The sequence below is a fragment of the Miniopterus schreibersii genome (genome assembly GCF_964146895.1).
Source record: "Miniopterus schreibersii genome assembly, chromosome: 11".
In the NCBI taxonomy this organism is placed as follows: Eukaryota; Metazoa; Chordata; class Mammalia; order Chiroptera; family Miniopteridae; genus Miniopterus; species Miniopterus schreibersii.
The window spans coordinates 52939719-52962887 of NC_138111.1; the positions used below are offsets into that span (position 1 = coordinate 52939719).

The window sequence follows — 23169 nt, forward strand, 5'->3', positions numbered from 1 at the left end:
TGGATGGGTGGCTCACTTGATTAGAGTGTCATCCCATATACCGAAAGGTTGTGGGTTCAAATCCTAGTCAGGGCACATACCTAGGTTGCAGGTTCGATTCCTGGTTGGGCACATATAGGAGACAACTGATGAATGTTTCTCTCACATGGATGTCTTGCTCTCACTCTCTCTCCCCCTCTCCCTCCCTCCCCCTCTCTTTAAAATCAATAAAAACATATCCTCAGGTGAGGATTAAAAATAATAAAAAATAATTTATCTATTAAAAAATATTATTAATTAGTATTAGGGTTGGCTTAACTGAAGTACAAGTACTCACAAAAGGCCTCAGCTAATTCTAGGCACAGTGCAGGCCCTTGGTAAATGACTGCTCATATAAATAGTTATAGCTTTAGCATAAACCCAAGGAGTAGCTGAAAACTTGACCTTGCATCTAGAAATCTGACTGTACAATGTGATCTACTGAGACTGCCTATAAAATAGTAAATAATAAATGACAATGGACTTGAAGACAAAGATTACAATTTTTAAAAATTATATCGATAGTTTTTAAATTACTGGAGAAACTATACTTTTGTCAGCTTAAGATTCTCTTGGTTACAGGTGCCAGGTTAAAACATGCAGAAATAAGATTCTAAAAATAGGATGAATTTCCAAATGCTTTACATGTGAACTCCATTCACTGAATCAATTATGTCCTTTTAAAAATAATCATTTTATCCTTTTGTTTACTGGCCTTTTGGGTGTTGGCTCTGTGTGTGTCTAAGAGAGAACATGCATGTGCGGAGAACCCCGGATCATTTTGGTTTTTAATAAAAGTATGGCAGGAATGTTTCTGCTTCTCCAGAAGTACGGAACTTCCTTCACAGAACAGAGAAGCCACTTGAATGAGGATTTATGATGCACTTAGAGCCAAATATCTCAAAAATGAAGCAATCATATAGGTTATTTTGTAAATATTTTATTAATCCTCTAAGAGCTTTCTAAGTGAGGCCTCACAGATACTTATATTCTTAATCTGCTATGAATAAATGCTTCAATCCAGCGCCTGCATTCCAATGACCCAGGACTAAACAGGGGAGTGTAAGGTTTCAGGTACCACAGGTGCAACTCTCTGTCAAGACGCAGAACCCAGTTACTTGCTCCCTCACCAGGGACTGCTTGCTCCAGTGATTCAAGGAGGTTACAAAAGTGCAACAGGCATTAATGTCAGCTACACAGGTTTACATACCTACTATGTCAGGGGCTCTCAACCTTCTTGGGAACTTATTCAGATATGAGATTTATTTCTTTTCTAACTTCTCCCACCTGCCACAGAGCTGGAATGCCACTCGCTTCTCGTGCGCTTCCAGTTCAGAATGGCTGGTCGTGGTCTCTTCAGGTTTGTAAGTAAACAGAATCTGCTTACTAACAAATACTTTCTTTAAAGCCTTACCTTGATTTCATTCGCATACTTCTAGTTGTCAACATACAGTTACAAGATAAATTCAGAGTCGTCTGCCTTTCATCACAAGCAGTTCCTATTAACATTTAATGAGTGTCCATCGGCAAGTCTATGGATTGCTTTTCTACTCCCACTCTCTCAGAAATCCTCCTGCTGTCTTTGAGCTAAGCCAGGATTTCTTCACTAACATTCTTTATGCTTTCATACCTCAAAATCACCTCCATTCACTAGCCAAAGGAAAAGAGTTATTCATGCCAGTTGAAACATGATATGCCAATGGAGGTGAAATTTGGCTTTATTATAAGAATTAATAAGTGATCCACCTAAAACATCTCAGGAGTATCCTCCTGAAATTTCTGTCCCCAACCTTTACACTGAGATAAAGGCAGATACCCCTCTCTCTTCTCTACCTTCTCAAAAGTTTGAATCAAATTCTTGCCTTTAAGTGCAAAGTGGTGTAAAAGTGGGAGTTGAGACTAAATCTTACGCTTCTTGTTGGCAAAATGATTAACACAAAGAGTCAAAAGACTAAGCTGGGAGAAAAGTGAAGAAAACCCCCCACCTAATACCTGATAAGTTCCCACCAAACAGAAAGTGGCAAACTCACACACAAAGGGCTTTAGTTATGTGATAGTTAAGAATCAGTCTATCTTCCAGCAACATCATCCCTCCCTCTTTCACAATGGAAATGAGGAAGAGAAGGAACTCAGTCTCAATCCAAAAAGGTCATTTGCTCCATTACTGCTAGTTCTTGGTCTTCAACTCCATCTCCTTTGCCAAAAGAAATGCCCCCTCCCTCTCTTTGTTCTTTGTTTCCATCTGTGTTTTTCCTGAGTTACTTAATGTTCTCTTTCTCTTGTGTTTCAGATCCCAAATGCCCTAAATGAAGTTTTTTCCCTTCCATAGTGTGATTTCCTGGTTTTACTCTCAAATTTCTACTCCTATCCTTCTTCTTTTTATCTTGACCTGACCATCTCCCCAAGTCAGAGCTCACAGGTTTCTTCCTTTCTGCACACTACGCCAATGGCCTGTCTCTTTCCATTTTCATTCCTGAACTCAACTTTCCTTTTCTTCATCACTCACTCTGTTCTGGTTTAGAGAAGGAAGGTTGCTATGGAAGGTGTGCAGTCACATACATAGAAAATAAGTGTGTTAGCTGTGTATAACAGGAAAGAATCTCATGGACAATGAAATAGAGCTAACTTTCGGAAGATTAAATGAGGGTGAATGAGAAGATGTTCTGAGATCATTTGGGAAAGTAGAGAAAAATGATGACATTGTAAATTTGGCATTGTGAACACACACTTATCTCCTAAATCCCTTGACTGACCTACTTAAATAGAAAGTGTTCTCAGTGCCATTTCACTACACTGACAAATTCAGAACTAAATTCCCATTTGTTGCATATGAGGGTTACATATCAACACTGGTGGGAGGTTACTTCCTAATTTTTCCTCTGAGTACAGAATTCATAACTCAGGAAGACAAAGATAAATGGCTTAAAAATGGGGAGGGGGCATCTAGTGGAGGCTAATTATAGCTAAGAAATCTTTAAAACTCTCTCTCACACACACACACACACACACACACTCACACATAAGGAGATACACACATATTTATTATTTATCCTCCCCTCCCCCCCACTAATGTTCAGCTGATGTGTACTAGATTGGTATGAAATACGAGCCAATATCTGGGTATCTGTTTTCATTGTCAGTGCCTCTGCCATTCAGGTTATTAAAATTATTAAACATTATGCCTGTATTCTTCTTAACATATCTACCTTTCCTTTCTTCTCTGAATATTTTGAAGGAAGTCTTCAATTTTTGTCTCTGGGTTTGTTTTTTGGTAACTGTATAATTATATGCTACGGTGCAATGCTGTTTTTCCAAAATGTGAACAGTATTTTTTCTTTTTGTTGATCCTTGAAAAGTTAAACCAATCATGTTCTCCTTCTATAAGTCTTCCACCAAGATGGTGGTGTGCGTGCCTCAACTATGAAATTTGTGGTTAGACTTAAATCAGGAGGTGATATCTCTTCCTCTAACATTTCTCAATGCTAACTTAGCCCTCAGGATGCAGCCCCAGTGATGATGCTAACACGTGATTCTAATCATTTCACTCCCTTGCCCCAAATCCTCCAGTGGCTTCCCATTTCCCAGAGCAGTGGTCAACAGACTCACGATCAGTGATGAAACTTAATTAAAGAAGTGATATTAAAACTTTTTAATAACTGGGAAGGCCAGGCAACAATCAATCTGAATGGATGCCATAACCAATGAGAAAAACACCAGCCATAAAAATAATTACTATGGGCACACTTGTGTACTGGCTGAATATCATGTTCAAACCATCTATTGTACTAATATATAATCACTTTATAATATGTTATATGCAGAATACGAATACTATAAAAAAAACAAGATAAGGAAAAATAAATAGAAACAGAAATTTAACATTATCTTCCATTTTTCATTATCTAACTCACTCCACTTAGAAGATGACTGGCCTGGTGGAATATAAACTCAAAACACCCTTTTCTAGACAACAAGGCCCTTGAAGACCTGGTTCTTGGCTACCTGTCCAGGTTTATCTCCTGTGAATCTTTTTATGCTCCAGCAATACAGATTCACAAAATTCCAACACAGACCATCGCTTCTCACAATTCTATGCTTTAGTGGATGATGCTTGATTAGTATCGATGGAATACTTTGTTCCTAAGGAACTCCTACTCTCACCATTTCTAGTGTCACCTCAACTGCTACCTACCTCCTGGGAATTTGTCCTTGATGGCCCGAGATACACTGAGAGGCTCCTTTCCCTATTAGTATTAACAGTAACAATAGCTAACATTTTCTGAGCATTCACTTTCCACCAAGTGTTCTGTTATGTACTATGCATGCACTATCTTGAATAATTTCCTCAACAACCATCATACAGTGGGTACTATAACTATCTCCAAACTAAGGCTAAGAAAAGTTAAAAACTTTATTCAAATGACACAGCTAATAAAAAGGAGGGAAGGTGTTTGAGCTCAGGTCTGACCGAAGTGCACACTCTTATATTTCTGTATGTCCACACCTCCAATGACACAGCATTACATACTACTGCAACTGTTGGTCTGCATGACACAAGCCTTTGTCAACAACTGGCAGTTTTTTATTTTTATATTCAAAGCACTTAGCAAGCTCATGAAACATGCTTGCTGAGTGAATTTATGTCTAGTTAAAAATCTTGCATTTGTAAATTATGAGCTATTTAGCCTATATACCAGGGAATATTACAGTTTACATCTATGTGTGACTTTTATATTTTAAGCATCGCTAACAAACTAGGTAGTGTACATAACTAAACTTTAGCTCACCAGGAGTAAATCTTGCATTTACCATACTGCAACAAAAAGCTCTGAAAAGACAGGATGTTCAAATTGTTTTGCTGATTCTCTCAGGGTTTGTCAGTATGAATTTTAAATGCTCCATAAACACTATATTGCCCTGCACTGACAAAAAAGGGGAAAGAACTCTAGGACAACACAGATATATAACCTAACCCTTTTTCTATCTGTCTGCTCTTCTCCTCCCACTTGCTAGAGGGAGGAAGAAAGGGTGGAGGGAGAAAAGGGGAGGGGGTATGTGGATAGAAAAGATGGTAATAACCCACAAGAGATGCTTTGCTGCCCTGCATTTGTCTGACAAAGTGAGAATGATGGACACTAAGAAAAACTGAGAACTAAGCTCTCTAAACATGTCCTGGTTGCTTTAACCTCACCTAGATTCTTGTGTGTGTCTACTCTCCTTCACTTGACTGTGTGCTCCTTGAGGACAAAAATTCAGACAAGGTAATTTGTTCAGGCCCCTTCCATCTCCTTTTAGACTGAGTTCTGATTCCCTCAGTCCTGAACCAGTGCCCAGCCTCCAAACACAGTGAAACCTCTGAAATACATGGATAATTCACACTGTATTTCTTCTTTTTAAGTCTCTCAAAAGGTAAAAAAAGAAAATTTTAAAAAATTATGTTTATCAAACTTTAGAACTGCTAGGGGAAATCAAACGGAACCTACCCTTTAGAGACTATTGAATATTAAGTGAAAGATCCATGTGGGAGGTTATGAGAAATAATTTCTTAGGAAAGGGTGTAAAATATAAAAAATTCATTTTTAGTTATGTCAATACAGATTTGCTGATAGTGCCATCAGGCATCTAAAGTCAGTGGACATTTGAAAATGTGGAGCTATGGTGCAGAGGGAGGTGGAAGCATGGGAATCGGACACGGGTTCTCTACCCAAAGGTGGAGCTGCAACTAGGGCAAATTTTCAAGGCAGATCTAGACAGAAGGGAGACAACAGTGTTAGAGGACAGACATCTAGGAGGCCACCTCGGACAGGGCAAGATGGTGATGGCCAAGTCAGGTGGCTGCCACCTCTTTCCCCATGAGATGCTCCCAATGTGCAGTCAGACAGAATGGCACTTGTCACAGTAGACATGACATCTCTGTAGAAGAGAGAAGCCATCATGGCAGCGCGACATAACAGAAAGCCATGGACCGAGAGTAGGAAAAACTTAGATCCCATCACAACAGACCACATTTCATATTTCTCACCTTCAGAAGGAGACCTCACTTTCCCCCCTTATTGGGCTCCTAATGAGAAACAAACCTGACAGTATTCTAAAAAGGTAAGACTGCTACACATTTATATAAGGTAGCACTCATGAATTCCTTTCAGGAACTAATGTTAACTCTTCTGAATTAAGAGGTTAAGTGGAAGTCTACTTTAACATATAAAAATAAAAAGGCAATTATTTCTAGAGTTGATCCTAGTTCAACCACTGACAAAGTAAACTTGGGCAGTCACTTCACCTCTCCTTGCCCCAATTTAAACTGATTTAAATTTCACTCCTGACTATCTCATTAAGGTATTATGATGATTAAGTACTTAAAATGTCTTAAGATCCAGTGAGTAATGTGTTACCATTTGGGGGAGCAGTCATGTGATATCACAGCTTGTCTGAATAATTTTAAAGCTGTCTGATGTTTCTCCAAATTCTCTGGGTCTTTGATACCGCAGATAAACAGACAAGATACCCAACTCTTGACTGAAGTAGCATTTGTTTTCCAAGTTCTAAGAGAACTGGACTCTGACTGCATAAACAGAATGCACAGTGATCAGCTGTACAGTTTAAGGTCGCTTGTCATTGGTTAACCATCTTGAATAAGAGTTAGGATTATGCATCCTAAATTAAAAGAACACTTCTTAGGAAAAAAATGAACTCCACATACATATCACTATAGGTTGTTGCTTTCTTAAAAAATCATTCATAACGTAGCAGAAAGAGAAATACTTAAGAACATTATCATGAAAACAGGCCAGGGACAAGGAGGGTCTGAATTGAGGAACAGGGGTAATAAGGAGGGATGAGTTCAAGGTCTGTTTAGAAGGCTGAAGCAGCAATGTTTACTTAGAAGACTTCTAAAGCAACAACTTTTGGGGATGGGGGTGGCAGTGGATAGAGGAGGTGAGAAAGATGAAAGCAACAAAGATGAACCCTCAATATAGTAAGCCTGTCTGTCCAGTTACATATTGGCTGGACAAAAGTTTGGGGAGAAAGATATTATCAAATCACATAAATATTAAAAATAAAGTGCCTTTGGATACTACTGTTTTGAAAATTCCCTCATCAGCTTCCTAGTTTATCTTCAGATAATGTGATAACAGAAAAACTGAAAGGGTTTTAATTATACTTGAAGCTTCCTCTGAAAAAATTTTAATTGGTTGAAAGTTTTAAAATACTCTGTATTCCCACCAAGTTTCTACTCGAAAAGAAGGAAAAGTCACACACTATACTAATTCTAGTCTCCCAGTCACTAAGAGTACCCATTAAATACCACATGGTAAGCTCACCTTGGGAGCACAAAGCACTCCACCAAAATGGACCTGAAATGGCATTAAAGCAAAAGAATCTCAACCAGAGTTCTCTGTTCCAGCTTCAACATGGAAACAGAACTCTATTGAGCTGGACAGTTAGCAAATGCAATGCCATTTGAGAACAGAGCAAAGAAAGGAAATATCAAAAGGCATAACTCTAAGGTGTAAAGCTATAGAAATAGATCTGATTTTACACTATGTTGAAATCCAGGAAAGCATCAGTCCCATGAAAAGAGAATAGAATCTATAAAATTTATAAGGATAAGGGCTTTGGGTTGTATTTCTTAGACAGTGTTAGGTACGGTTAATCTGCCTACACTAACGAAAGAACATTGCTGCACACACTGCACTGTGAACACAGCTGTGTTCACACATGCACACGTTACATACTTGTCTCTTTGCCTGAACATGGCAATGCTTTTAAAAATATGTCAAAAGTTATTTCAGAACTCATAGTATGTTGTTATGGTGTGTGCTGCTGCAAAGAAAAAGCTAATGGGCTCTCTACTTAATGTGATTAGAGCCATTATTGACATAATGCCAGGAAGACGCAAAACCATTAGCATTATACTACAGCTCACTTTAGCATCCACTCAGATTTAGTATTTGATCCACAATTTTAATTTTGTTCTGCTCTATTCAGAGCTGCATTACACAAAATGCATAATTAAAAGCTGCTGTGATTCTCTCTACTTCTCAAATTAAAAACATAGCAAACATTTGTAGTTCTAATCCACTAGAAATTAATAAATCAAATAGTGTCTTTTATCCTGTTTCCTCCTTGCAATTCAGATTGCAGGTTGGGAATACTTTTGCCTGCAACAAAGTATGCTGCAGACGGAGCAGCTGCTCAAAGGAAAGAAAAGTCCCCAAACTGCCGAGAAGCACCAATAGAGCCTTATAACTCCAAGTGTTAAGCCAGAAGCGCTTTCCGCAAAGAAAAATTTTAATCAATTCACCATAAATCCTTTTGATGCATTTTCCTTCATTAGCTCACTTTGTCAAGCATACACATGCTCCTAATTTAATTTAATCAAATTCACCATGTCTTTCTGTCAACAGTGAAGCAATTCCCATGTCCAAAAGATCTCCTATCAACTCCCTACCCAGTGCAGCCTGGAGGGGAAGCCAATGAGCAATAGCTTTACTTTATCCACCGTTAAGTACTGAGAGGGCTTCCCCCTAAAGATGTGACATCAAGAGCTGAGACACTGATACCTTTGCTAGTTCTACTGCTTCTAGAAGTCTCACCACATGAAATAATAGAAGATTATTATTCATAACAAAAACACCATATCCTGAGCTGTAGGATCATTCTGGAAGGACCACAAAATAACAGTAGCAGAGCAGAAAAGGCAAATGTCTATTGTAAGGTGCCCCCACACTGCCCTCAAGCCTCTCTTCTGCACACCAGGGTACACCAGTTATGTATGTACTGTCAGCTCTTCCAGTAGGCCATGCTTCCTCCTGTCTATGAACCTCTGTGCTGCCCATTTCCTCCAAGAACTGCAACTCATCCTTCAGATCTCTGATCAAAGCTCAGCTTATCAAGAAAACAACTCCAGAAGTCCCCTAGGTTACTTGCTTTTTAAAGTCGTGTGCATGCGTGTGTGTAAAGAACTTATGGCAATTTATATACATTTTGCTTATCTGAATAGAGACACCATCTCCCCCCACTAGTCAATAAGCTCCACGAGGGCAGGAACCGCATCTGCCTTGCTCACCACTTTAATTTCTATAATCTAGCAGCTCTGTCTGGCACAAAGTAGGAACTCAATAAATGTTTGTTAAATAGCTAAATAATAAATTAAATCTACCACTGTCACCTGATATTTTCCCTAAAGATACCAAGTTCCTGTTATTTTATAATAGTTCTTTCATATTACAAGGTTGATTATTCCTAAAATTATATTTTAAATAAATATAATGAGGCAAAGATTTTGAAATGCTCAAAATTATATTTTAAATAAATATAATGAGGCAAAGATTTTGAAATGCTCATTTGTGGGTTTTAGACGTGTCTGAAGTTCAACAACTACAAAGTGAAGGCTGTTGGAAGAGATGTAGGATCTATAAGAGAGATAAAGTAGCAGAGCCCTCAAGAGGGCCTCCAATACGAAACTGGAATTTAAATACAACAGGGACCCAAGACACCACGTTGCTCCACTGGGACAGAAATGGAGGAGGCAGGAGCGAGACAGAGACCACTCCCCAAAGAATGGGTCAAATTATCATTCAGCTTCAGAGTGCACTTTGATTACCTTTAGTTTCCAGTATTTGCTTGTAAAAACAAACATTCCTTGATAAAAATGTAACAAGGAAATAAGAAAAAAACACAGCTCTTTAATTTAACAAATCTTTAAAACTTATAGGCAGCAGCCAAGGCCGTATCACTGATAGCCAGTTACTTAAAAATGTCAAACAAACGTACTTCCAAAAAGAGAGGGCTATTCTTATATTGCTCTTGATTTACTACATAAGTGTCTTTGAATTTTTAGTTGTTTGTGTTTGTCTCCAACACAAAGAAACAAATATTCTGCATTATTTGCTTGTAGTTACAGACATGCTAAAAAACTAAGGTGTTCATTGGAAGACATTTTATATCTCTAGACTATTTCCTTATAACCCTAAAAAAATGAAGATTATAAAATATGTATGGAGAAAAGACAAATATGATATAATTATATTTTCAATTCAGCTTTGACATTATAGAATTAATTTGCTCTTTTTAATAAAAAAACTAATATATCTATTTTTTTGTTACCAGAATACTGACTTAATATGTACTTTCCCCTCGAGTGCTCCCAAAAAGACATGCATCCACAGGACAGACTTTAGACCAAACTTCCTTCAGCTCCTTCTCTAGAAGTGACTCCCAGAACAAAGGGGACACTCTGCTTTTGGGGGGAGGGTACTTGGCCTCCCTATTTGAACTTCTCAGCATGTCTTTCTGTAGGTGCTCAGGAAGTATCAATCTCCTTAGAAAGAGGCTTGGGTGGGCCCCTGCATCCTTCCATATCCTGCAAACAGATGACAGGAGTAAGTCAGGCGGGAAAAAACCTCAGCTGTATCTGGCTCATTACATTACAAGGCCGTTCATTTCGTTGTTTCATGGCTCTAACTGCTGTGCTTCTTTCCTTTCATTGAGCTGAAATCTGCCTTCCTATAAATTTCGGTCCTCTGAGGCATTAACGGAATCAGTCTGCTTCCTGGTCCACGTGGAAGTCCTTACAGACAGGGAGGACATTCCTCTCTGGCAGGCTTTTCTCCAGCCCAAACACTGTCAGTGTGTTTAACTGTTCCCCAGTGGTTTGTCTGCAGACCTGTAACCACCCTGGTCACTGCTGGTGGTCACACCTCAATTGCTCAGTGCTCCTCACACAGCGTGATACCCAGAACTAAACGCAAGATTCTGTATGTGGTCTGAGCAGCACAGAGAAGGGGATATTTTATAACATCACCATATCTGTAGTTAACGAGCAAGTACACTTTTTTGAAAAAGGCAGATGACATGAATGACAGACTATAAACATCTTCAACTGAAGCCTTATAATAGTATGGTTATAAAATGCTGCCTTTTCCTTAGGTGGCATCTATAGCCTATTTTCTGATCTTACCCTTCAATGAACAGTGTTCATGTAACAGAATATTCATCTTTAAAACATCTTTTAAAACAAATTACAAGACGGAGGGGCTGGTAGGAGGAATAAGTATAGATCATCTAATATACAGGTGCCGATTAGCTTCAGAAAATGTGAATCTACATTAACCATAAGGCTCCCAGCGAACTCTTCCAGGTCACACAGGAATGTCACTGTGTCAGAGTGTCATTAAATGGAAACAACTACCCTGTGGGTCCCTGCATTCTCACCTCTCTCTCAAAGATCTTCCAGCTCTGACTAAAGAGAAGAAGCACTACACTGATATTAAGCAGATGAACGAAATGCAAGTGGAAATTCAATTCACAAAATAACAAAAGGACTCAAAAAAAAAAAAAAGAGAGAGAAAAAAAAGAAAGAAAAAATTGGTGATTGGGAAACATATCCCCAAGTTAGACTGAAAGAGTATTTCAGAGGGTGTGTTCCCGCACACTGTATACCAGTCCACCGCCATGTATCATGCCAAGGAACACAGGGCCTAGGAAAGGTTTTTGAGCTTTGGAGAGGTTTATTTTACTTCCAGTGATTGAGAAGCAATGCTGTAAGAGTCTCCCGCTACCAATATTTTATTGTTAAAATTTTTAAATATACAGAACTGTACAGTGCGCATCCATATATGTGCCATCTAAATTCTACAATTACCAGTTTATTATATTTGCTTGTAAGAGTCTTTTTTATGTATCATTGATCAGCATGAGACAACAGTCATATAATTTACAATTTCAGGGGGGACATTACTGATATTACTGGGTCAGCACTCATTTTTAAAGTATAGATATAAACATTTCAAATGCTTAATTTACACTAATACAATCTTACTTGCATTTGAGTTCTACTCCTTCTTTATGCACTCAGGGCAGAATATCTGCTGGGTTATTTATCTGTTTATTTTAACAGCTCAGCACAAAGACAGTAAAATGTTATCCGTAATTGCTTAACTTTTGGAAGCATACTTACTTTTGACAGGCTCCAAATATTTCTAAAACTTGGAAGCTGCTTGTGGTCCCCATGTGTCAGCCTAAGTTATTATCATAGTAACAGCCACCAAACAATTATAAGCAGCTAATACTCATACAGTATTTACTACATGGCAGGTGTCAGTTTAAGTGCTTTGCATATTTTAGCTCATTCAATACACATAGTATCTTCATAAAACAGTAGTAAATATTATCACCACTATTTTAAAGATATGAAACATGAGACACAGAGGGTCAGAACTCCCATGTGGCAGAGGTGGAATTCAAACTCCAACAACCTACACCACAGACTTCTGGACCAAACACCACAATGCACTGCCTCTCTAGCAACCAAAACTCTATGTTTGATGGAAATCTAATGTGATGTCACTACCATCACTGATGTTGCTGCAAAACTCACCAATCGATTGGTTATTTTCATTTGGGAGATTGAAACAAAGCTCAGTTTCAATGCATTTTTAAAAATCAACAATTATTTGTTTGTTTCTGAATTAAAAAAACACATGTACAAGGTACATTATGGTTAAAATGTATTTGGAATAGTAATTACATATGTCCACTGAAAATGAAATCAATGCCTACACACACAGCCCAATAGACAAAGATGTGCAATCTTGAGCAAGTTAATTAACGTCTCTGAATATTTGTGGTCATTGACCAAATGGGGGTAATAATATAACAGAACCAACTTCATGGAATTATTATGAAAATTATATATGATCATCTAAATTCCACATTGACTATAATAATAAATACTCAAGAAACACTTGTAAAACATTTAGCAATGTATATAGTATATTGTAGACACCAAAAGTAATGTCGATAATAATAATGATAATAACGTAAGATCAACATGTCAATAAAAATTAGTATTTACCAATACCCTGAGGGATCCATAATTTTGTTTTAATGTTACCAAAAGAATAATTTTAATCTTGGCCAAACACAGCCTTCCAGGATCTTTCTGATTACTTCAAGATGACTAAATAGTACTATAGATTTAGCAGAATCATTTAAATTTTTAAAATATGTTTTTATTGATATTAGAGAGAGGAAAGGGGAGGGAGAGAGAGAAACATCAATGATGAGAGTGTCATTGATCAGCTGCCTCTTGCAAGCCCCCTACTGGGGATCAAGCTGGCAACCCTGGCATGTGCCCTGACCAGGAATTGAACATGACCTCCTGGTTCATAGGCTGATGCTCAACTGGCCATACTGGCTGGGCCAGAATCTTTTAATTTATAAATAAATCAATTGTTATTGGCCCAAGGCCGCTGCTGGCTATTATATCCTGTGTCAACCCAATAGTGTCAGCAAACATTTCAAAATTTCTCTATAAATATTCCACTACAGTAGCTCAAACCAAGAAGGGGGGGAAAAATCTCCTTTTACATTAAGTGACACAAGAAGGAATTATGGTCTCCGTTTTAATAGTTTAAATCATAAATTGGCACTGAGGAAGGGGGCAACCTGTTACCTCTTCTTGAACCCTAACATTATTAGGCAAAACCAGGATCTCAAGATTTCCTCCCCTCTGTGTTCCCAATTTAAATGGTATATACTTAGAGGAGTCAGCCACTACTGCATTAAAAACTCCAGGACACTTGGGGCCAGACTGCATCTCAGAGAACACTGATGGAGTCACTGGACCTCTTAGACAGCTGTAAGTGGAAAGTCAAGCAAAGGTCCAGGGGCTTCCCTTGGCCGGCTGATCAGTTTACTCAGGCGTTCCTAAAACCCCAACAATCCATCTGACTGGGCCATTTAGTACAAATGGCAATTTGCTGTACATTTTCAATACACGTACATTTTCTCCACCGTGCCTAACAGCATGTAAAACAAAAAAGTCCCATTTTGTACACACAAAGGCACTTATCAGGGCTCAGTGGCTCTCAACACCATGCACTCTGAGAGGATTGATGATGGTGTGGTGGGAATGGGACAGGAAATGGACATCTGTGTTTTCCCCTGTTAATAGCATAATGCAACTTTATTGCTAAAAAGAAAGTATATATATAAAAAAAAAGACGTTCTCAACCACCTTGAGCCACTGAAAAAGACACTTGCTGCTGAAGCCAAAAGTGACTTTTGTGCTTGAAAAGCAACTGAGCATATTTCACTTCCTTAGGCCACACTGCTTTCCCTACATTTCCATTATTTCACTGCTCTCAAATTACATGTATCTGTGTGGTTTCTTGTGTGGTTTCCTCAAATAGAAGACTCCAATACTATAAAGTTACATGCTTCTCACTGCAAGTGAGCAACGAAGTCCTTAAACAGACTAAAATTTCAGTAAAACATATTTAACATTAATTAGCAATGGTTACATGGTATGAAATATGAAGCCAGAAATCCCCAAAGACGAAAATATAGGAACTGAACACCCATAACGGGTATAGCAAATTCTAGTGCTGTTGTAAGGGCAAGAACTTTGAAGAGTGTTTGCTTTATCCCAAATCCCAGCAAATACATATGCACATATGTGCATATATTTTGAGACATACTTATTTGTACAACAACAAAAAAAGTAGTGTAAAAGGCAAGGTGCCTTTGTACAAAAATTACTTTAAAAGTGGTCCCTGAGCAAAATGACATGGAAGCCAACCATGAAACAATGTCACTGACTTTCACACTTGTAAGTGCTCATCTTTCAGCATAGCACTATCCCTAAAGCTTCTCTGGCCCACCCACACACACTACTGAGTAGAGTTCTCTGTATGCAGTGGGTGCATAGTACACAGTGGATACTGTACAAAGTGACTGATAACAAAAGCAGCAAAAGAAAACTATACCTGGAGCTCCAAAGCCCCTTCCAACAATTCTGTTCTTCCTGGCTCTCCCAGGAGAAGGGGGTTGTGACTAACTTAGAATGACACCAAGTCTTCTCTTGCCTTTGTGTCAAATACCCTTTACACTCAATACCCCCTCACTCTCTCTCTTGTTAAATTTTGAACAGTGTATGCCATTTTACACCTCAGAGCTCAGAAAAGGCAGCACAGTAGCTGGTGCATGGATGTGACAGAATGTTTTTATTCCAACCCTGAAAAAAAGCTCCCAGTTTTTGACACACTGGAAAATGTACAGCCAGAGAGTGCTTGAGGCAAAGATGCCACCCCAGCCTTACATCTGTCTGCTTTCATTTGTCTACAACTGTGCTTATAGATAAAACAAGCTTTCCAGATGTCACCACAAGCAGGGCTCATATGCTGACTTCACGGAGACACCAGTGTCGGCTGCCAGCATAACAGAGTTGTAAAACTAAAATATTTAAACTCTGAGCTACTCAACACAACTCTGAATGTCACACAGGATCTTATTTCAGGATTAATTAACGTACACCCCAATAAAATAATCATGTGTTAAAAACAGAGCTGGCTGGCATGCAAGTGGATCTAATTTTCCTCTTCTGGACTGTTCTAGTGGCATACGGCTGCATCGTGAGGAATTTCTGAAAGAGAGCACCAATTTCTCCAAGTGCACACCCTATCAAATCCTTAGGTTTCAGGCGCTACGTCTCCTAAGAACCTCTAAGTTTTCATTGTTTGAAACAGACACAGTGAGCCTAAGATGAACAAAAGCAATATGCCAAGCACTGACTATAAAGACATTTCCACCGTGAGAGGGGAAAGCCAATGACAAGTGCTGGGGAAGAAGCACTGTTACATGCATGCATATGTGAGGCTTGGCCTCAGGCAACCTAGTATCAGGGAGCTTGACTGTTTGTTTGAGAACACAGTATCCCTGTGGTTATAATTACAACTACTGTACAGAAGAGGGCTGCAGCGGTTTCATAATGAATGTCGGTAACAAAGAAGAACTCATTGCTCCTGAGCTTCCTGAAAAATACTTCAAGCACACACTCACACACAATTTCTGACTTCCTTTTTCTCTGAACCTGTACAACAATCTAGTTTTCACTGAGAGAGTTTCAGGGAGTTCAGCTTTGTCCTAATAACATCTAAAACAGGTGTTCTGAGCTCGAACGAGAAGCTGACTCATAGTTGGGTAAGTGAGCCCTCTAAGTCTCTTCTAACTCTGGCTTTCCTTCTGCTCAGGTAAATCTTTTTTGCCTAGTTTGCGTTTTTTGTAAACTTGGGTCAGGAGTGTTCATCAAGCACCTGTTACTCAGAATCCTGTTTTGTGGGTCATTCTGAACTCAGGGGCTAAATCCATTTCCCAGCCACAAGCCTTCCACAGTTTTGGCTTAATTTGAGAAGAGACCAACTGTGCATTAACCCAGTCGTGGCATCATACAGGGTCTGTCAGGGCTGGTACTACACCCCACTGTGCTCATCTTGTGTTGCTGGAACTTTAAAAAAAAAAAAAAAAAAGCACAGCACGTTCCATGCAATCCATACCTTCACTCCACTACGCACTTCCACGAAGCAGTAGAACAAAACATTTACTCGTGATGGCTTTCCAGGGAGACCATTTATTGAGAGGAGAAAGGACTCAATTACTTTGCTTTCCCACCACCCTGAATGTTCCCATCTCCTCTTGAGCTGATCTAGTTCAAACCCTCAAGATAAATCACCCCAAAGCACTCAAGATTTCCCTAAAGACCCCAGCAGGCTTCCTGCTTTGTGTGTTTCCACTCTTAGGGTGGGAGGCTAATGTGTTTTCGGGATGTTTGTTTTAATGCTAAGAACTTTACTAAGTCAAAACAACCTGCCACGGTGATCCATCTACTTTGAATGAACGATCCCGGCCTCTTCCCCTCCTCCTAATTCAGCCCGAGAGGAAGAGGCAAGTGCCAAAGGAAGCAGAGCGCGTTAAATTTCAGTCTTTTCTAAGAGTTGGGAGAGCAGTCACGCTTCTTGAGGTAACAATCCCATTCCCGGCTTTGTGGACTCCTTTACTCGTTCCTCCTTCACTTGAGGCTGGGGTAAACGTCCGGGTTGGGGTAGTAAGAAGCACTGTGGAAGCTCACTGTGCACTCAACACCCCACCCCCACCCCCTTTTCAATATATACCCTTTTTAGCGCCCATCCAGTTAACTATGGCTGGGCCACGTCACGTGAGTCTTTCCACAAAGTTGTTTTGAGTGACACCTACTTAATCAAACCCTAATTAGCAGCTTTTCAAAAAACGTACATTCCCACAAACATTGAATGATATATCAGCCTCTCAAATATTCCAGGTAAAATTTAGTTTCTGTTCTTTAAAGCTCTCCTGGGTTTCTAGGGGGTGTGAAGGTAATTAAATAGTAGCAATGTGAGGGATTCACATGACATCCTTAATCTCATCTTTGCCTTTTAAATCCACTGGGGAATCTACAAGTGACACCTTCTATCGTCTTCTTTCACAGATGAGAAAAGAAGTAGGTGACTGGGTTACCTATTTGCCTAAGGGCAGGAAGGTGAGCCTGGAGCTGGGCTGGAGGTGCACCCATTTACTTCAAGATCAACTCGGAGCACAGTCTTGGGGTCAAAAGTCCTCTTCTTGGTTACAGACCAGAGGACATAATAATGGCAGTGAGTCTGTCAGCTAGGAGGGAGCCTGTTCTGAACACTGAAATCTAATAGGTCACTCTCAGGTCCATATTTGAATACAACTGCATTAAAAAAAAATAACCCAATTTAACAGTTCAGAAGTTCTGATACATGTTTTATAAAAACGTATGAGAGGCCTAAAAGCCATGGAGAGCCATAACTTTGAGCTGCCTCATTTGTTTCTCTTTTATTACAGTCCTGCACGCTGGGCACAAGCCCTTCACTGAAAAGAGAACATTAAATCTCTATTCTAAACTGTTTCAGCAGAACGATATTAATAGTTGAATATTATTTTGTCTGACTGATAAAATACCATTCAAATAAGACCAAAGAGAGCACTGAACCCCAGCCGAGTCCTGTGAGAAAGGAGTGACAAGCCATCTTCAGAAACAATTTCTTGTCACTCTGAAGACAGCAGTAGCAACATTTCTACTGACTGTATGGCCCCAAAGCCAAATTCCTGGACTGAAATTGGCTACTGAGAATTAAACATTTCTCTGGTCTTCCTTAGAAAGGAAGATGGCTGTATGAAATATATATATATTTTTAAATATATCTTTATTGATTTCAGAGAGAGAGGAGAGGGAGAGAGAGAGGTAGAAACATCAATGATGAGAGAGTCATTGATCGGCTGCCTCCTGCACACCCCCGACTGGGGATCGAGCCCGCAACCCGGGCATATGCCCTGACCAGGAATCGAACCCCAATTGCCTGGATCCTAGGTCAACGCTCAACCACTGAGCCACACCCGGCTGAGCAATATAAAATATTCTTTTTCCTACTTACATGTCTGTCTGGTTTTTCCTAATGCAGGATCAGTAAGGAACCAATGTGAACACATGAGAAGACCACTTTGTTTCCATGGATTATTTTTTTAAAATATGTCTTTGTAGATTTCAGAGAGAGGAAGGGAGTGGGAGAGAGACAGAAACATCAATGATGACAGAGTCATTCATCGGCTGCCTCTGGCACACACTCCCCCCCCCGCCCCCCCTAACTGGAGATCAAGCCCGCCACCCGGGCATGTGCCCTGACCAGGAATCAAACCTAGATCTCCAGGATCACAGGTCAATGCTCAACTGCTCAGCCATGCCAGCTGGGGTGCTTCCATGGATATTTACCACAGATGGAGAAACAGGCCAGATTTAAGTTTAGAAGAGAGAGTTCAATACTGGAAAATATTCAGACATCAGTGTGATTCAATTCAGCAAAGGCCCTAATACTACTACTCATGGACTTATCTTTTGGTGCTCTTTGTCCTTGTACTAACAATTTACATACCCCACATGGTACAGAAAGGCACTGTTCCCCTTTCCTTATATTTCAGTGTGTCATTACACAGTTTCAGTAAGCCCAAAACCATAGCAATGTCCTTATTTTTGAAAGGTTTCTAATTTTCCATCATATTCACAAGGTGTTTTTTTCTCCCTAACCTGCACTATATCTTGATGTTCCAAATATAAAAAATATTAACAACTCATAAGTTAGGAAGCCTGTTCTCTGCTTGAGATAAGCCTTTTTAAATAATCAAACAAATGACAACAGTACTAATAGGCACATAGGGTTTATAGAACACTAACCCGCCTACACTTAAACTAACTGAAAAATTACACTGAACCTAGTTTGAACTCACATAAATAAATTAAACAACTTTGTGGAAACATTTGCAGTGTTTCTACATGAAAGCTACTGTGTCAGATGTTTTAGTGGGAAACAAAATTTTTCTAATTGGCAAATAAATGGTTCTATCTTTTCATGCAATGAAATATCTGATTCAGGGCTCAGCCTGAAAATACTTCAGATTAAGTGTGCTGCTTTAGATAGTGTGTGACTGCAAGTTCCCATTTTTAAAAAAAGAAGCATTTTATTTGAGTCCTAATCCCTATCATTCAGTTAGCTTTACTCACTAGCCAATCAAGGAACAAAGATTAAAGTCTAAACTAGCTCAAAAGTAAAAACAATTTTAAAAGGTAATGGCCTGGGACATCTTATCGAGGCTGCAGTGGTAGCAGCTGCTCTTCGAGTTTCACTGTGCAGTCCAAGGACGACAAGAAGAAAGATACCGAAAAGTCAGCCAAGAAAGCAAAGACCCAGGGAACAAATCTGGGGCAAGGCCAAAAAGATGTGGTCTGGAGGCAAAGTTTGGGACAAGCTCAATAACCTAGTCTTGTTTGACAAAGCAACATGTGACAAAGTGTAAGGAGTTTCCCACTATAAGCTTATAACTCAGCTGCTGTCTCTGACTGAAGATTCCCGGTTCCTTGGCCAGGGCAGCCCTTCAAGAGCTCCTTAGTAAAGGACTTACTAAACTAATTTCAAAGCACAGAGCTCAAGTAATTTACACCAGAAACACCAAAGGTGGGGATGCCCAGCTGCTGGAGAAGATGCATGAACAAGTCTCAGCAGCTGTACATTTTTTAAAAGGTAATGGCCTAAACAGGGATAGAAGCCTTTATTTTTACCCAAAAAAGTAAAAAAAGGAGAGAGAGAAAAAAATAATGATGACTGGTAGATTTAGTCAAAATTACAAGCAAAACATTTTCAGAAATCACAAAATCACCCATGTCATGTTTTATTCATTCCTGATTACCCACTCTTCCAAAATGTTTAGCAAGTCCATTCAGTATAAACCTTTATACTAAAACAAGGGGATTAAAAATTAACATGTAAGTTTTCTAAGCCAGCACTGTCAAGTAGAAATATGTGACCCACAGCAGTAATTTTAAGTTACTTAAAAGTAACAATATAAGAGGAAAAAAGAGGTAAAATTAGTTTTTTTCAAAATTAGCTTTACTATATTTTAAGTGACCCAATATGTCCAAAATATTGTTAATTCAACATATAATCAATGTAAAATTTATTAATATCTTACAATTGGTACTTTTATTAAATCTTCAAAATCTGGTATTTTACAATTTACTGCACATCTCAATTCAGCATGGAATACTTGAAATGTGGCTATGCAACTAAGGAAATCAATTTTTAATTTTATTTAAGTTTAAATAGACATGTGGTTAGTGGCTACTGTATTAGACAACGTAGGTCTATAGTTTAATAAATCTAATTCACCTTGCATTGAGATAATAGTTTTAACAAACAGCAAAATCGTAGGACTAGAGAGAAATCTTTTAAAAGGCAAAGTACAAAGCATCAATCATTGCTGGTCCGAGGGTAGGAGGGCTGAGTTGAAATGTTGTATATGCAAATATGATCCATGGTTTACATAAATGTGTTTGGGACATTTTTCATTTTCCGTGCACATGTGTGGTGATGTGTGATTTAGCATCCTAAGGAGAAAAACACATCACCCATCTTCAAAGTCTTGGCTGATATTTTATGTTACCCGCCTTTCTCCGCCCCAAAGGCTAACTCCATGGCAGGTTTGAAGTGCTTTCAAAAGGAAACATTCTTGACTGATTTGAGTGTTACATAAGGGGGGCTGAAAAGTTTCTTACCCTCTAAAAACTCAGATCCCTCCATATGTTCAGGTGACTCTAAAGAATGCTAACAAAATTTGAGGAGGCAGCAGAAATTATTGCTCGAAACCCCTTGTGGTGTAGAATAAGGGCCCTTCAGTGTCTACTACTGATGAGTTATGTGAACTGGATCAAGTTAGGTTTCCTAACGCCTACTTCACTAACAAACCGTTTAACCCTCCCTTGAAAATATGTTTTGTAAGGAAATAAATATCTATTCTTCCAGTGATACCCAGATTCAAATGTTTAACATCTAATTAAAATATCAACCCCTCCTAGTCAGAGGATCTCCTCCCTATTATTAGAGTGAAATTTCATCTTCACCTAAGTTCTCATCTAAATATAATAAACATCCTTACTGGAACAAATATTAGCATCTATTTACTTACTATTAGATTGTTTCAGAACATCTCTTTTCTGTTAAGACTCTGAGCACCTAGAGGGCAGGGACCGTGGCCTAGTCATTCTTGTTTCTCACACCAGGTGCTCGATGCAGGTGTGCTAGATAGAAGGTACTCTGCACACTCTGAAGAAGATACAGAGAGAAAAATTTAAGAGGGGATCCCTACTCTGAAGGGGCTTTACTTTTTAGTTGATATTAACTAACATAAAATGCAATACACCTGGTTTAGTGTCAGAATTAGCAATCCCTAACATCCAGGGGCTCCCAGTCTAGTGAGGGCCCCTTGGAAGAAAGATTCAAGCAGCCCTGGCTGGATGGCTCAGTTGGGTGGAGCATCGTCCTGTGAACCGAAGGGTCATGGGTTCGATTTCCAGTCAGGGCTGTACATACCCAGGTTGTGGGTTTGGTCCTGGTTGTGGTGCATACGGGAGGCAACCGATCAACGTTTCTCTCTCATATCGATGTTTCTCTCTCATATTAATGCTCCTCTCGCTCTCTTTCTGTCTCTCTCTCCCCCCAATAAAAACATATCCTCGAGTGAGGATTTAAAAAAAAAAAAAAAAGATTCAAGCAGGATCTTTTAGGAACTAAGCAAGCTGAATATAAAACCTAAGCTCCTAAAGGCCAGATAGCTCAATACAGGCAGAGGCACGGAGATGGAGTACAAGTTTGGAGGAGAAGACGAGGGCAGTCACATGGTTGCAGCAGGTTCCCGGAGGCATTAAAAAAGCAGAAGCTGACATTTGAAATGAGAATGGGACCATGTTAAGAATGGCATTGGAGAGCTAAAACAAATATTTTTTATTTTATGTTGCAGTTAGTGGAAAGCCACTGAGAATTTTGAGTACCAAATGAAATATTGAAAGTGGGATTTATGGAAGAAGGATCTGGCCACAGCTTCAAGGATGCACACGGCTGGAGGCAAAGGGGGGTGGCTATTTAAATACACAGGGAGATGCATTTACCAGACTACAAGATCTTTTAACTGACCAGACATAAGAGGAACAAAGGTAAAAATCAGATATTTTTTTCTAACTATACTGAATACCTTGAAAGTTGGAGAAGTGATAGTAATTCTAAAAGACTGGGAAATGAGGCGGCTTAAGAAAGGAGATAAAGAACTTCACTTGGGCCGTATTAAAGTGAAAGAGATGGTAATCAAATTAGCAGCTAAAGATACATATTATTAAGTTGTTCATTTGCAGCATGCCTGCGTGTGTGCGTGCATATGTGTGCACACTCAAGTGTGTAAGGTATGCTGTTGGTCTCTTAGAACTATTTTCACTGCAGTTGAAATCTTATCTCTTTTTAAGTTATACAGAAACAGGAAACAGATAAAAAGTTATGACTACATGTGTGCTTATGCTACCAGCTTTATCAAAATCATTACTCCCTCTTTAATACATATTGATGTTCACAGTGTGCTAAATGAACTAAACTAGTAAACCATACTCTAGTGTGCCCAGGCACTTCTGTTTTTACTGATGATTTATGAAGAGTCAGTTGTTTGTTCTCAGAACTGACTATAACAGTTTCATCTATAAATATAGTTTCATAATTTAATGAAATATTTTTTAAAAATCAATGGAATATGATTGTAAAAGAAAAGATTCATTCTACAGGAACTAAGCTGAACTAAGTCCTGACAAGGACAGGTCACTAAACAACACACACAACCTGATGGTGTGGGCCAGACAACTGCAAAAGACTGAAGAGTTCTGCACTTACGACTACCTATTTGTGTCTAAGTTCTAGGTTCACTTTAAAGCAATCGAAGGTGAACATCTTACTGATATGT

The 23169-nt window shown here is 39.0% G+C and overlaps 1 protein-coding gene and 1 pseudogene across 20 annotated transcripts in view; one reads left to right on the forward strand and one right to left on the reverse strand.

Moving 5' to 3' along the window:
• The window catches only part of LOC308564016 (small ribosomal subunit protein eS25 pseudogene), a 37150-nt pseudogene extending 17266 nt beyond the window's left edge, over positions 1-19884 (forward strand). The window contains exon 2 of the transcript in view: positions 19530-19884. The product of the transcript in view is annotated as a small ribosomal subunit protein eS25 pseudogene (transcript). The remainder of the gene's footprint in view (positions 1-19529) is intronic.
• BNC2 (basonuclin zinc finger protein 2) overlaps positions 1-23169 on the reverse strand; it is a 402482-nt gene that overhangs the window by 40686 nt on the left and 338627 nt on the right. The window lies entirely within an intron of this gene.